The following is an 11,966-nucleotide window of genomic DNA, read 5'->3' on the forward strand; positions in this document are numbered from 1 at the left end:
ATATTCAATATTAATCAAGCAGGAAGTAGGGTTTTACCTCCATCGAGAGGGCCCGAACCTGGGTAAACATTGTGTCCCTTGCTTCCTATTACCATCAGCCTAAGACGCACAGATCGGGACCCCCTACCCAAGATCCGCCGGTTTTGACACCGACAGAGGTTGCATCATATTATTGATCATCTTTATAATATCTTTCTTCAAAATGATGGTTCGGGAAATTGTGCTCAATTGATAGAAGAAGAATTTAATAGAATGATTGGCATGAATGATGAGCATGATGGCAATGTTCTTAGTATGAACTCTTTGAATATCCATGATGCTAATGATATGCAAAACCATAAGCTTGGGGATGCTATGTTTGATGAAGATGATATTTTTAGTCCCCCAAGTTTTGGTGAGAAAATTTACTATGATGAAAGCGTGCCACCTATCTTTGATGATTATGGTGATGACATGTATGCTATAAATAATATTGATAACCATGAAACTTGTCATCATTATTTTAATTTTCAATCACATGATAGTTATTTTGTTGAGTTTGCTCCCACTACTCATGAATAAATTTGCTTATGTGGAGAGTAGTAAAATTTCTATTCTTGTGGATCATGAAAAGAATGCTTTATGTGATGGCTATATTTTTGAATTCATTCATGATGCTACTTAAAATTACTATGAGAGAGGAACATATTCTTGTAGGTGTTGCAATAATATCAAGTTTCCTCTCTATGTGTTGAAAGTCTCGAAGTTATGCTTGTTTTGCCTTCCTATGCTAGTTGATTCTTGTTCCCATAAGTTGTTTGCTCACAAAATCCCTATGCATAGGAAGTGGGTTAGACTTAAATGTTCTTGCCATGTGATTCATGATGCCCTTTTTCATGTTTCAATCTTTATCTTTTATGCGAGCATCATTGAACACATCTTGCCTAGCTAAAAGGCATTAAAGAAAAGCGCTTGCTGGGAGACAATCCAACACTCTTACCTACCGTTTTTGTGTGTTCACATGATTAGGCTACTGTAGTAATCATGTTTTATTGTCTTTGTTTCAATAAAGTGCCAAGTAAAGCCTTTGGGATCAGGTTGGGTGATAGTTGATTTGATCTTGCTGAAAAACAGAAACTTCTGCGCTCACGAAAATAAGTCTCATTTTTAACAGAAGAGTGATTTTGAGTTGATTCTTTTTGCAGAATATTAATATACAAATTTCTCACATGGTAAAACTTTTTTTAATAACTTTTGTAGTACAAGAAGTATGGTTTGAGTACATATTACTACAGACTGTTCTGCTTTTGACAGATTCTGTTTTCAATGCATAGTTTGCTTGTTTCCTTGTTTTTATGGCTTATATTGCTCAATACAACTTGTGGAAATGATATGATACAGTAGGAATTATGCGGAAACAATTATGAATCTTGTCTTTGAAATTACCAAAGGGAAATGGTTTGCTCTTTATCATACTAACCTATCTCACAAGGTTCCATTAAGTTTTGTGTGATTGAAGTTTTCAAGTTGTGGGTGAAATGTCGATATGAGGAGAATAAGGAGTGACAAGACCCTAAGCTTGGGGATTCCCAAGGCCCCCCAAGGTAATATTCAAGGAAGATCCAAGCAACTAAGCTTGGGGATGCCCCGGATGGCATCCCCTCTTTCGTCTCCAACATTATCGGTAACCTCACTTGGAGCTATGTTTTCATTCGTCACATGATATGAGTTTTACTTGGAGCATCAACTTACTTTGTTAGGATTTGATTGATATTATTTATAATAATGTTTTGCATGTTTTATTTTAATAAAAGTGGCAATGATGGCCTTTGCCATGCTTATTTTGCAAGTATACTTGTTGCTGTTTGAAAATAGAAAGTTTATCGATGTTGCAAAAATTCCCTAGAAAAGTGAGAATATGATAAATTGTTGAAACTTTTTGCAAAGTAACCTATGATAAATTTACTACAGTGTGGTATGTTTCTCATAATTTTTGGAGTTGAATAAGTATTGATATTCTTGCATTCTTTACAGATTGTACTGTTTTGGCAGATTGCTGTTATGTTTGCATTGTTTGCATATGTTTGCTTGTTTAATGATTCTATTTGAGGATAGGAGTATTAAATATGTAGAGGAATTTAGTATGCAATGTTTAATAATAATTATAGTGATTTGCTACAGTAGAGAATGATAAGGTTTTGCACTGATTTATACTAACTTATCTCACGAGTTCTTGTTGAGTTTTTTGTGGATGAAGTTTTTGAGATTTAGGGAAACCGTAATATAAGAGGAATTAAGGAGACACAAAAGCTCAAGCTTGGGGATGATCAAGTCATCCCAAGCTAATATTTCAATAAGTCTCAAGCATCTAAGCTTGGGGATGCCCCGGTAGGCATCCCACCTTTCTTCTTCAACAATTATCGGTTAGTATCGGTTGAACCTAAGTTTTTGCTTCTTCACATGATGTGTGCTATTCTTGGAATGTCATTTTATTTTGTTTTTGCTTTCTGCTTTATCAAATTACTTAGATCTGAAAGTTTTTGAATAAGAGAGAGTCCTTAAATAGCTACCTATTTACTTAACTACTCGCATGATCTTCACTTATATCTTTTTGAAGTAGTTTGTCATTTACTCTAGTGCTTCACTTATATCCTATGAGTAAATTGTTGAATGAATTGAATATCATGAGGTTGAAACTATATCATGCCTAGTGGTAGCTTCACATTGGGTTTAGAAAGTGAAATCTTTTGAGGCTTCACAGTCACAATATTGGTCATACAAGTAATTCACGAATAATTAGTATAAGGAAGAGAACTTTCACATGCAAATACATTATCATGGAAATCTTTTGTGATTGTGAACCCCCATCAAAATATTATATGCCAAAATTGTTGACGTTGGACAAGAAAGACAACGTAATGATTTATGTTTGCTCATATTCACATAGAATTTATATTGTCATAGATCCTTCAACATGTGGTGCTTGCCCCCCATCTTTGCCAGCCAAAAATTCCGCACTAAGTAGAGATACTAGTTGTGCATCCAAAAACCCTTAAACCCAAATCTTATTTTCAAGTGTCCACCATACCTACCTAAGGATTGAGCAAGATCCTTCAAGTAAGTTGTCATCGGTGCAATAAGGCAATAAAAATTGCTTCTAAAAGTGTTAGATCAGTTAGTGTAAGAGAAAAGTGAGTGTTGTATGTACTTGTGATGGCAAAGAATAAAAGTAACGGACTGCATAATAAAGGTTGCTATCATAAGGGGCAATATAATGTGATGTTCTTTTGCACTAAGGGATTGAGCTTACAAACAAATAAGCGCATGGCAACCTCTGCTTCCCTCTACGAAGAGCCTATATTTTACTTTTCAGTATTTACTTTTATGCAAAGAGTTAAAGTTTTTCTCTCTATTCCTTTTTATTTTTCTCTTTTGGCAAGCATCACGTGGTGAGGAAAGATCTAGGCATATATGTCCATTTGAATATGGGTAGCATGAGTTATTATTGTTGACATCACCCAAAGGTGAATACGTTGGGAGGCGAAATTATAAGCCCCTATCTTTCTATGTGTCCGGTTGAAACGTTTGCTCATGTGTATGCGGTGAGTGTTAGCAATCACAGAAGACTATATGATGGTTGAGTATGTGGAGCTCTTACTTAGACTCTGTTTAATAAGTTGAATTGCAATTGCTTGGTGACTAAGAACATAGGTTGTTGAGTTTCAAGAGAATTCATTGTTTGAACCTTAACATGTGAATTGGTTGCTACTATAACATGAGAAGTTTTATAAGAAAGAATTGATGGTATGATGCTAGGAAAAGTGATTGAAATAATCATTGATCAAACTTATGCACTTTGCTAGCATTTAGCATTCACACTTCATAATTTTTTTTATCATTTACCTACTCGAGGACGAGTAGGAATTAAGCTTGGGGATGCTGATACGTCTCCAATGTATCTATAATTTATGAAGTATTCATGCTGTTATTTTTATCATTCTTGGTTGTTGTACAATCATTTTATAGCAAATTTATATCATTTATTGGGACTAACCTATTGACCCAGTGCCCAGTGCCAGTTGTTGTTTTTTGCTTGTTTTTCATCATAGGAAATCAATATCAAACGGAGTCCAAACACCACGTAACTTTTTGGAGATTTTTTCTGGACCAGAAGGAACCCAATGGGCCTGAGCTGCAACTGGGGGGTGCCTCAAGGGGTCACAACCCACCAGGGTGCGCCAGGGCCCCCTGGCGCGCCCAGGTGGGTTGTGCCCACCTCGGTGGCCTCCCACACCCCCTCTTTGCACTATAAATTCCCAAATATTCTGAAATCCTTCGGGGTAAACCTAGATCAGAAGTTCCACCACTGCAAGGTCTTGGTATCCATGAAAACCAATCTAGACCCCGTTCCGGCACCCTGCCGGAGGGGGCAATCATCTCCGATGGCCATCTTCATCATCCCGGAGGCCACCACGATGAGGAGGGAGTAGTCCACCCTTGGGGTTGAGGGTTTATACCAGTAGCTATGTGTTTGATCTCTCTCTCTCTCTCGCGCATGATCTATATCATGAGCTTTATTAATATAGTCGGATCATATGATGTTTCTCCCCTCTATACTCTTGTGATGATGAAATGAATCTTTACCCTTCAATGTTTTGTCTTGTCAGATTGAATATTCAGAGATGAGAACACATGATATATGTCTTGCAATATGAATACTTGAGGTGAAAATGAGGTATCTTACTTATTCACTTGATATGTGTTACTACATTCAACTCGCGGATTCCCGCAGTGATATTGGGGTAATCTATGCATAGGGGTTGATGCACGTTTTTCTCCAACGGAAAATTTGGGGTCTCTTTATAGTTCTTTGTGTGGATTGAGTATTATGAATATGAATTTGCTTTGGTGTTATTCTAGTACGAACTCTAGGATAGATCGAACAAAAAAATAGGCTTGTGTTATTTTAGTACGAACTCTTGAATAGATCGAACGGAAAGAATAGCTTCGAGGTCACGGAACTCTTGAATAGATCGAACAGAAAGAATAGCTTTGAGGTGGTTTTGTGACCTACAAACAATTCTTATCTTTTGTTCTCCGCTAATAGGAACTCGGGAGTGATTCTTTATTGCACTTTGAGGGATAATCATATGATCCAACTATGTTAGCATTGTTGAGAGGTTGCACTAGCGAAAGTACGGAGCCTAGGCCTCATTTTTAAGCATTGCAACGCCGTTTTTGTGCCCATTTACTATGTGCTACCTTGCTGTTTTTATTTATTTAGATTATAAAATTATATTTCTACCATCCATATTACACTTTTATCACCATCTCTTCGCCGAACTAGTGCACCTATACAATTTTCCATTGTATTGGGTGTGTTGGGGACACAAGAGATTTCTTGTATTTGGTTACAAGGTCGTTTGAGAGAGACCATCTTTATCCTACACCTCTCACGGATTGATAAACCTTAGGTCATCACTTGAGGGAAAATTGCTACTGTCCTACAAAACTCTGCACTTGGAGGCCCAACAGGTGTCTACAAGAATAAAGTTGCGTAGTAGACATCATTGCTTTCCACTCAAATCATCTTTCCACCATAGCCAAATCTGTGAGAGAGAGTTGAGTGTTGGGGAGACTATCATTTGAAGCACAAGAGCTAGGAGTTCATCATCAACACACCATCTATTACCTTTGGAGAGTGGTGTCTCCTAGATTGATTAGGTGTCACTTGGGAGCCTCCATCAAGATTGTGTAGTTGAACCAAGGAGTTTGTAAGAGCAAGGAGATCGCCTACTTCGTGAAGATCTACCCAAGCTATGGCCATGGTGGAATAGACAAGGTTGCTTCTTCGTGGACCCTTCATGGGTGGATCCCTCCATGGACCCTCGCAGCCGTTACCCTTCATGGGTTGAAGTCTCCATCAACGTGGATGTACGATAGCACCACCCACCGGAACCACGACAAAATATTCGTGTCAACATTGCATTTGCTCCCTCAAAACTCCTCCCCTTTACCTTCATATGCAATGATTTACATTCCACTGCTATACTCTTAGAATTGGATGAAGGAAATATGCCCTAGAGGCAATAATAAAGTTATTATTTATTTCCTTATATCATGATAAATGTTTATTATTCATGCTAGAATTGTATTAACCGGAAACATAATACATGTGTGAATACATAGACAAAAATAGTGTCACTAGTATGCCTCTACTTGACTAGCTCGTTTATCAAAGATGGTTATGTTTCCTAGCCATGGACAAAAGAGTTGTCATTTGATTAACGGGATCACATCATTGGGAGAATGATGTGATTGACTTGACCCATTCCGTTAGCTTAGCACTTGATCGTTTAGCATATTGCTATTGCTTTCTTCATGACTTATACATGTTCCTGTAACTATGAGATTATGCAACTCCCGTTTACCGGAGGAACACTTTGGGTGCTACCAAACGTCACAACGTAACTGGGTGATTATAAAGGAGTACTACAGGTGTCTCCGAAGGTACATGTTGGGTTGGTGTATTTCGAGATTAGGTTTTGTCACTCCGATTGTCGAAGAGGTATCTCTGGGCCCTCTCGGTAATGCACATCACTATAAGCCTTGCAAGCAATGTAGCTAATGAGTTAGTTACGGAATGATGTATTATGTAACGAGTAAAGAGACTTGCCGGTAACGAGATTGAACTAGGTATTGGATACCGACGATCAAATCTCGGGCAAGTAACATACCGATGACAAAGGGAACAACGTATGTTGTTATGCGGTTTGACGATAAAGATCTTCGTAGAATATGTGGGAGCCAATATGGGCATCTAGGTCCAGCTATTGGTTATTGACCAGAAACAAGTTCTAGGTCATGTCTACATAGTTCTCGAACCCGTAGGGTCCGCACGCTTAACGTTTCGTTGACGATATAGTATTATATGAGTTATGTATGTTGGTAACCGAATGTTGTTCGGAGTCTCGGATGAGATCATGGACATGACGAGGAACTCCGGAATGGTCCGGAGATAAAGTTTGATATATGGGATAATAGTGTTTGATCTCCGGAAGAGTTCCGGAATTCACCGGAAGGGTTCCGGATGTTTCCCGAAATGTTTGGGTACGAGAACACGTTATTTGGGCCAAAGGGGAAAGCCCACAAGGTTTTTGGAAAGCGCAAAAGGAAGTTTTGCGGAGTCCAGGGGCCAGACGCCAGGTCCCTGGCGTCTGGGTCCAGACGCCGGGAACCCTGGCGTCTGGCCCTGGAGTCCGAGAAGGACTCTTGCCTTTCGGGTGAAACCGACTTTGTGGAGGCTTTTACTCCAAGTTTCGACCCCAAGGCTCAACATATAAATAGAGGGGCAGGGCTAGCACCAAAGACACATCAAGAAACACCAAGCCGTGTGCCGGCAACCCCGTCCCCTCTAGTTTATCCTCCGTCATAGTTTCCGTAGTGCCTAGGCGAAGCCCTGCGGAGATTGTTCTTCACCAACACCGTCAGCACGCCGTCGTGCTGCTGGAACTCATCTACTACTTCGCCCGTCTTGCTGGATCGAGAAGGCGAGGACGTCATCGAGCTGAACGTGTGCAGAACTCGGAGGTGCCGTGCGTTCGGCACTTGGATCAGTCAGATCGTGAAGACGTACGACTACATCAACCGCATTGATAAACGCTTTCGCTTAGAGATCTTCAAGGGTATGAAGATACACTCCTCCTCTCGTTGCTATGCATCACCATGATCTTGTGTGTGCATAGAAAATTTTGAAATTACTATGTTCGCCAACAGTGGCATCCGAGCCTGGTTTTATGTGTAGATGTCATATGCACGAGTAGAACACAAGTGAGTTGTGGGCGATACAAGTCATACTGCTTACCAGCATGTCATACTTTGGCTCAGCAGTATTGTGAGATGAAGCGGCCCAGACCGACATTATGCGTACGCTTACGCGAGACTGGTTTCACCGTTACGAGCACTCATGCTTAAAGGTGACTGGCGGGTGTCTGTCTCTCTCACTTTAGCTGAATCGAGTGTGGCTATGCCCGGTCCTTGCGAAGGTTAAAACAACATTAACTTGACGAACTATCGTTGTGGCTTTGATTCGTAAGTAAGAACGGTTCTTGCTAAAGCCCGTAGCAGCCACGTAAAATTTATAACAACAAAGTAGAGGACGTCTAACTTGTTTTTGCAGGGCATGTTGTGATGTGATATGGTCAAGACGTGATGCTATATTTTATTGTATGAGATGATCATGTTTTGTAACCAAAGTTATCGGCAACTGGCAGGAGCCATATGGTTGTCGCTTTATTGTATGAAATGCAAACGCCCTGTAATTGCTTTACTTTATCACTAAGCGGTAGCGATAGTCGTAGAAGCAATAGATGGCATAACAACAACGATGCTACGATGGAGATCAAGGTGTCGCGCCGGTGACGATGGTGATCACGACGGTGCTTCGAAGATGGAGATCACAAGCACAAGATGATGATGGCCATATCATATCACTTATATTGATTGCATGTGATGTTTATCCTTTATGCATCTTATCTTGCTTTGATTGACGGTAGCATTTTAAGATGATCTCTCACTAAATTATCAAGAAGTGTTCTCCCTGAGTATGCACCGTTGCGAAAGTTCTTCGTGCTGAGACACCACGTGATGATCGGGTGTGATAGGCTCTACGTTCAAATACAACGGGTGCAAAACAGTTGCACACGCGGAATACTCAGGTTAAACTTGACGAGCCTAGCATATAACAGATATGGCCTCGGAACACGGAGACCGAAAGGTCGAGCGTGAATCATATAGTAGATATGATCAACATATTGATGTTCACCATTGAAACTACTCCATCTCACGTGATGATCGGACATGGTGTAGTTGATATGGATCACGTAATCACTTAGAGGATTAGAGGGATGTCTATCTAAGTGGGAGTTCTTAAGTAATATGATTAATTGAACTTTAATTTATCATGAACTTAGTCCTGGTAGTATTTTGCAAATTATGTTGTAGATCAATAGCTTGCGTTGTTGCTTTCATATGTTTATTTTGATATGTTCCTAGAGAAAATTGTGTTGAAAGATGTTAGTAGCAATGATGCGGATTGGATCCGTGATCTGAGGTTTATCCTCATTGCTGCACAGAAGAATTATGTCCTTAATGCACCGCTAGGTGACAGACCTATTGCAGGAGCAGATGCAGACGTTATGAACGTTTGGCTAGCTCAATATGATGACTACTTGATAGTTTAGTGCACCATGCTTAACGGCTTAGAATCGGGACTTCAAAGACGTTTTGAACGTTATGGACCATATGAGATGTTCCAGAAGTTGAAGTTAATATTTCAAGCAAATACCCGAGTTGAGAGATATGAAGTCTCCAACAAGTTCTATGGCTAAAAGATGGAGGAGAATCGCTCAACTAGTGAGCATGTCCTTAGATTGTCTGGGTACTACAATCGCTTGAATCAAGTGGAAGTTAATCTTCCAGATAAGATGGTGATTGACAGAATTCTCTAGTCACCATCACCAAGTTAGTAGAACTTTGTGATGAGCTATAGTATGCAAGGGATGACGAAAACGATTCCCAAGCTCTTCGTGATGTTGAAATCGATGAAGGTAGAAATCAAGAAAGAGCATCAAGTGTTGATGGTTGACAAGATCACTAGTTTCAAGTAAAGGGCAAAGGGAAGGAAAGGGAACTTCAAGTAGAATGACAAGCAAGTTGTCACTCCCACGAAGAAGCCCAAAGCTGAACCAAAGCCTGAAACTGAGTGCTTACACTGCAAAGGAAATGGTCACTGTAAACAGAAATACCCTAAATATTTAGTGGATAAGAAGGATGGCAGAGTGAACAAGGGTATATTTGATATACAGATTATTGATGTATACCTTACTAGTATTTATAGTAGCCCCTGAGTATTTGATACTTGTTCGTTTGCTAAAAATTAGTGACTCGAAATAGGAGTTACAGAATAAACAGAGACTAGTTGAGGGTGAAGTGACGATGAGTGTTGGAAGTAGTTCCAAGATTGATATGATCATCATCGCACACTCCCTATACTTTCGGGGTTAGTGTTAAACCTAAATAAATGTTATTTGGCATTTGCGTTGAGCGTGAATATGATTCGATCATGTTTATTGCAATACGGTTATTCATTTAAAATCAGAGAATAATTGTTGTTTTGTTTACATGAATAAAACCTTCAAATGGTCATACACCCAATGAAAATAGTTTGTTGGATCTCGATCGTAGTGATACACATATTCATAATATTGATGCCAAAAGATAGAAAGTTAATAATGATAGTGCAACTTATTTGTGGCACTGCCGTTTGGGTCATATCGGTGTAAAGTGCATGAAGAAACTCGATAAAGATGGATTTTCGGAATCACTTGGTTATGAATCATTTGATGCTTGCGAACCGTGCCTTTTGGGCAAGATGACTAAAACTCCGTTCTCCGGAACAATGGAACGAGCTACTGACTTATTGGAAATAATACATACCGATGTATGCGATCCGATGAGTGTTAAGGCTCGTGGCAAGTATCGTTATTTTCTAACCTTCACAGATGATTTGAGCAGATATGGGTATATCTACTTAATGAAACATAAGTCTGAAATAGTTGAAAAGTTCAAAGAATTTCAAAGTGAAGTGGAAAAATCATCGTAACAAGAAAAATAAAGTTTCTACGATCTGATCGTGGAGACGAATATTTGAGTTATGAGTTTGATATTCATTTGAAACAATGTGAAATAGTTTCGCAACTCACGCCATCTGGAACACCACAATGTAATGGTGTGTCCGGACGTCGTAATCGTACTTTACTAGATATGGTGCGATCTATGATGTCTCTTATCGGTTTACCACTATCGTTTTGGGGTTATGCATTAGAGACATCTGCATTCACGTTTAATAGGGCAACATCTAAATCCGTTGAGACGACACCGTATGAACTATGGTTTAGCAGTAAACCTAAGTTGTCGTTTCTTAAAACTTGGAGTTGTGATGCTTATATGAAAAAGGTTTTCAACCTGATAAGCTCGAACCCAAATCGGAGAAGTGCGTCTTCATAGAATACCCAAAGGTAACTATTGGGTACACCTTCTATCACAGACCCGAAGGCAAGTTATTCGTTGCTAAGATGGATCCTTTCTAGAGAAGAAGTTTCTCTCGAAAGAAGTGAGTGGGAGGAAAGTAGAACTCGATGAGGTAATTGTACCTTCTCCCTTATTGGAAAGTAGTTCATCACAGAAATCAGTTCCAGTGATTACTACACCAATTAGTGAGGAAGTTACTGATGATGATCATGAAACTTCAGATCAAGTTGCTACCAAACCTCGTAGGTCTTCCAGAGTAAGATCCGCACCAGAGTGGTACGGTAATCATGTTCTGGAAGTCATGTTACTAGACCATGATGAACCTACGAACTATGAGGAAGCGATGATGAGCCCAGATTCCATGAAATGGCTTGAGGCCATCAAATCTGAGATATGATCCATGTATGAGAACAAAGTATGGACTTTGATTGACTTGCTCGATAATCAGCAAGCCATGTTAAGTAAATGGATCTTCAAGAGGAAGACGGACATTGATAGTAGAGTTACTATCTACTAAGCTCGACTTGTTGTGAAAGGTTTTCTACAAGTTCAAGGTGTTGAATACGATGAGATTTTTCTCACTCGTATCGATGCTTAAGTATGTCCGAATCATGTTAGCAATTGCCACATTTTATGAAATCTGGCAAATGGATGTCAAAACTGCATTCCTCAATGGATTCTTGAAAGAAGAGTTGTATATGGTGCAACCAGAAAGTTTTTGTCTATCCTAAAGATGCTAACAAAGTGTGCAAGCTCCAGCAATCCATCAATGGACTGGTGCAAGCATCTCGGAGTTGGAATATACGCTTTGATGAGTTGATCAAAGCATATGATTTTATACGGACTTTTGGAAAGACCTGTATTTACAAGAAAGTGAGTGGGAGCACTACAACATT

The sequence above is a fragment of the Triticum aestivum genome, chromosome 7B (genome assembly GCF_018294505.1).
Source record: "Triticum aestivum cultivar Chinese Spring chromosome 7B, IWGSC CS RefSeq v2.1, whole genome shotgun sequence".
NCBI classification, from domain to species: Eukaryota; Viridiplantae; Streptophyta; class Magnoliopsida; order Poales; family Poaceae; genus Triticum; species Triticum aestivum.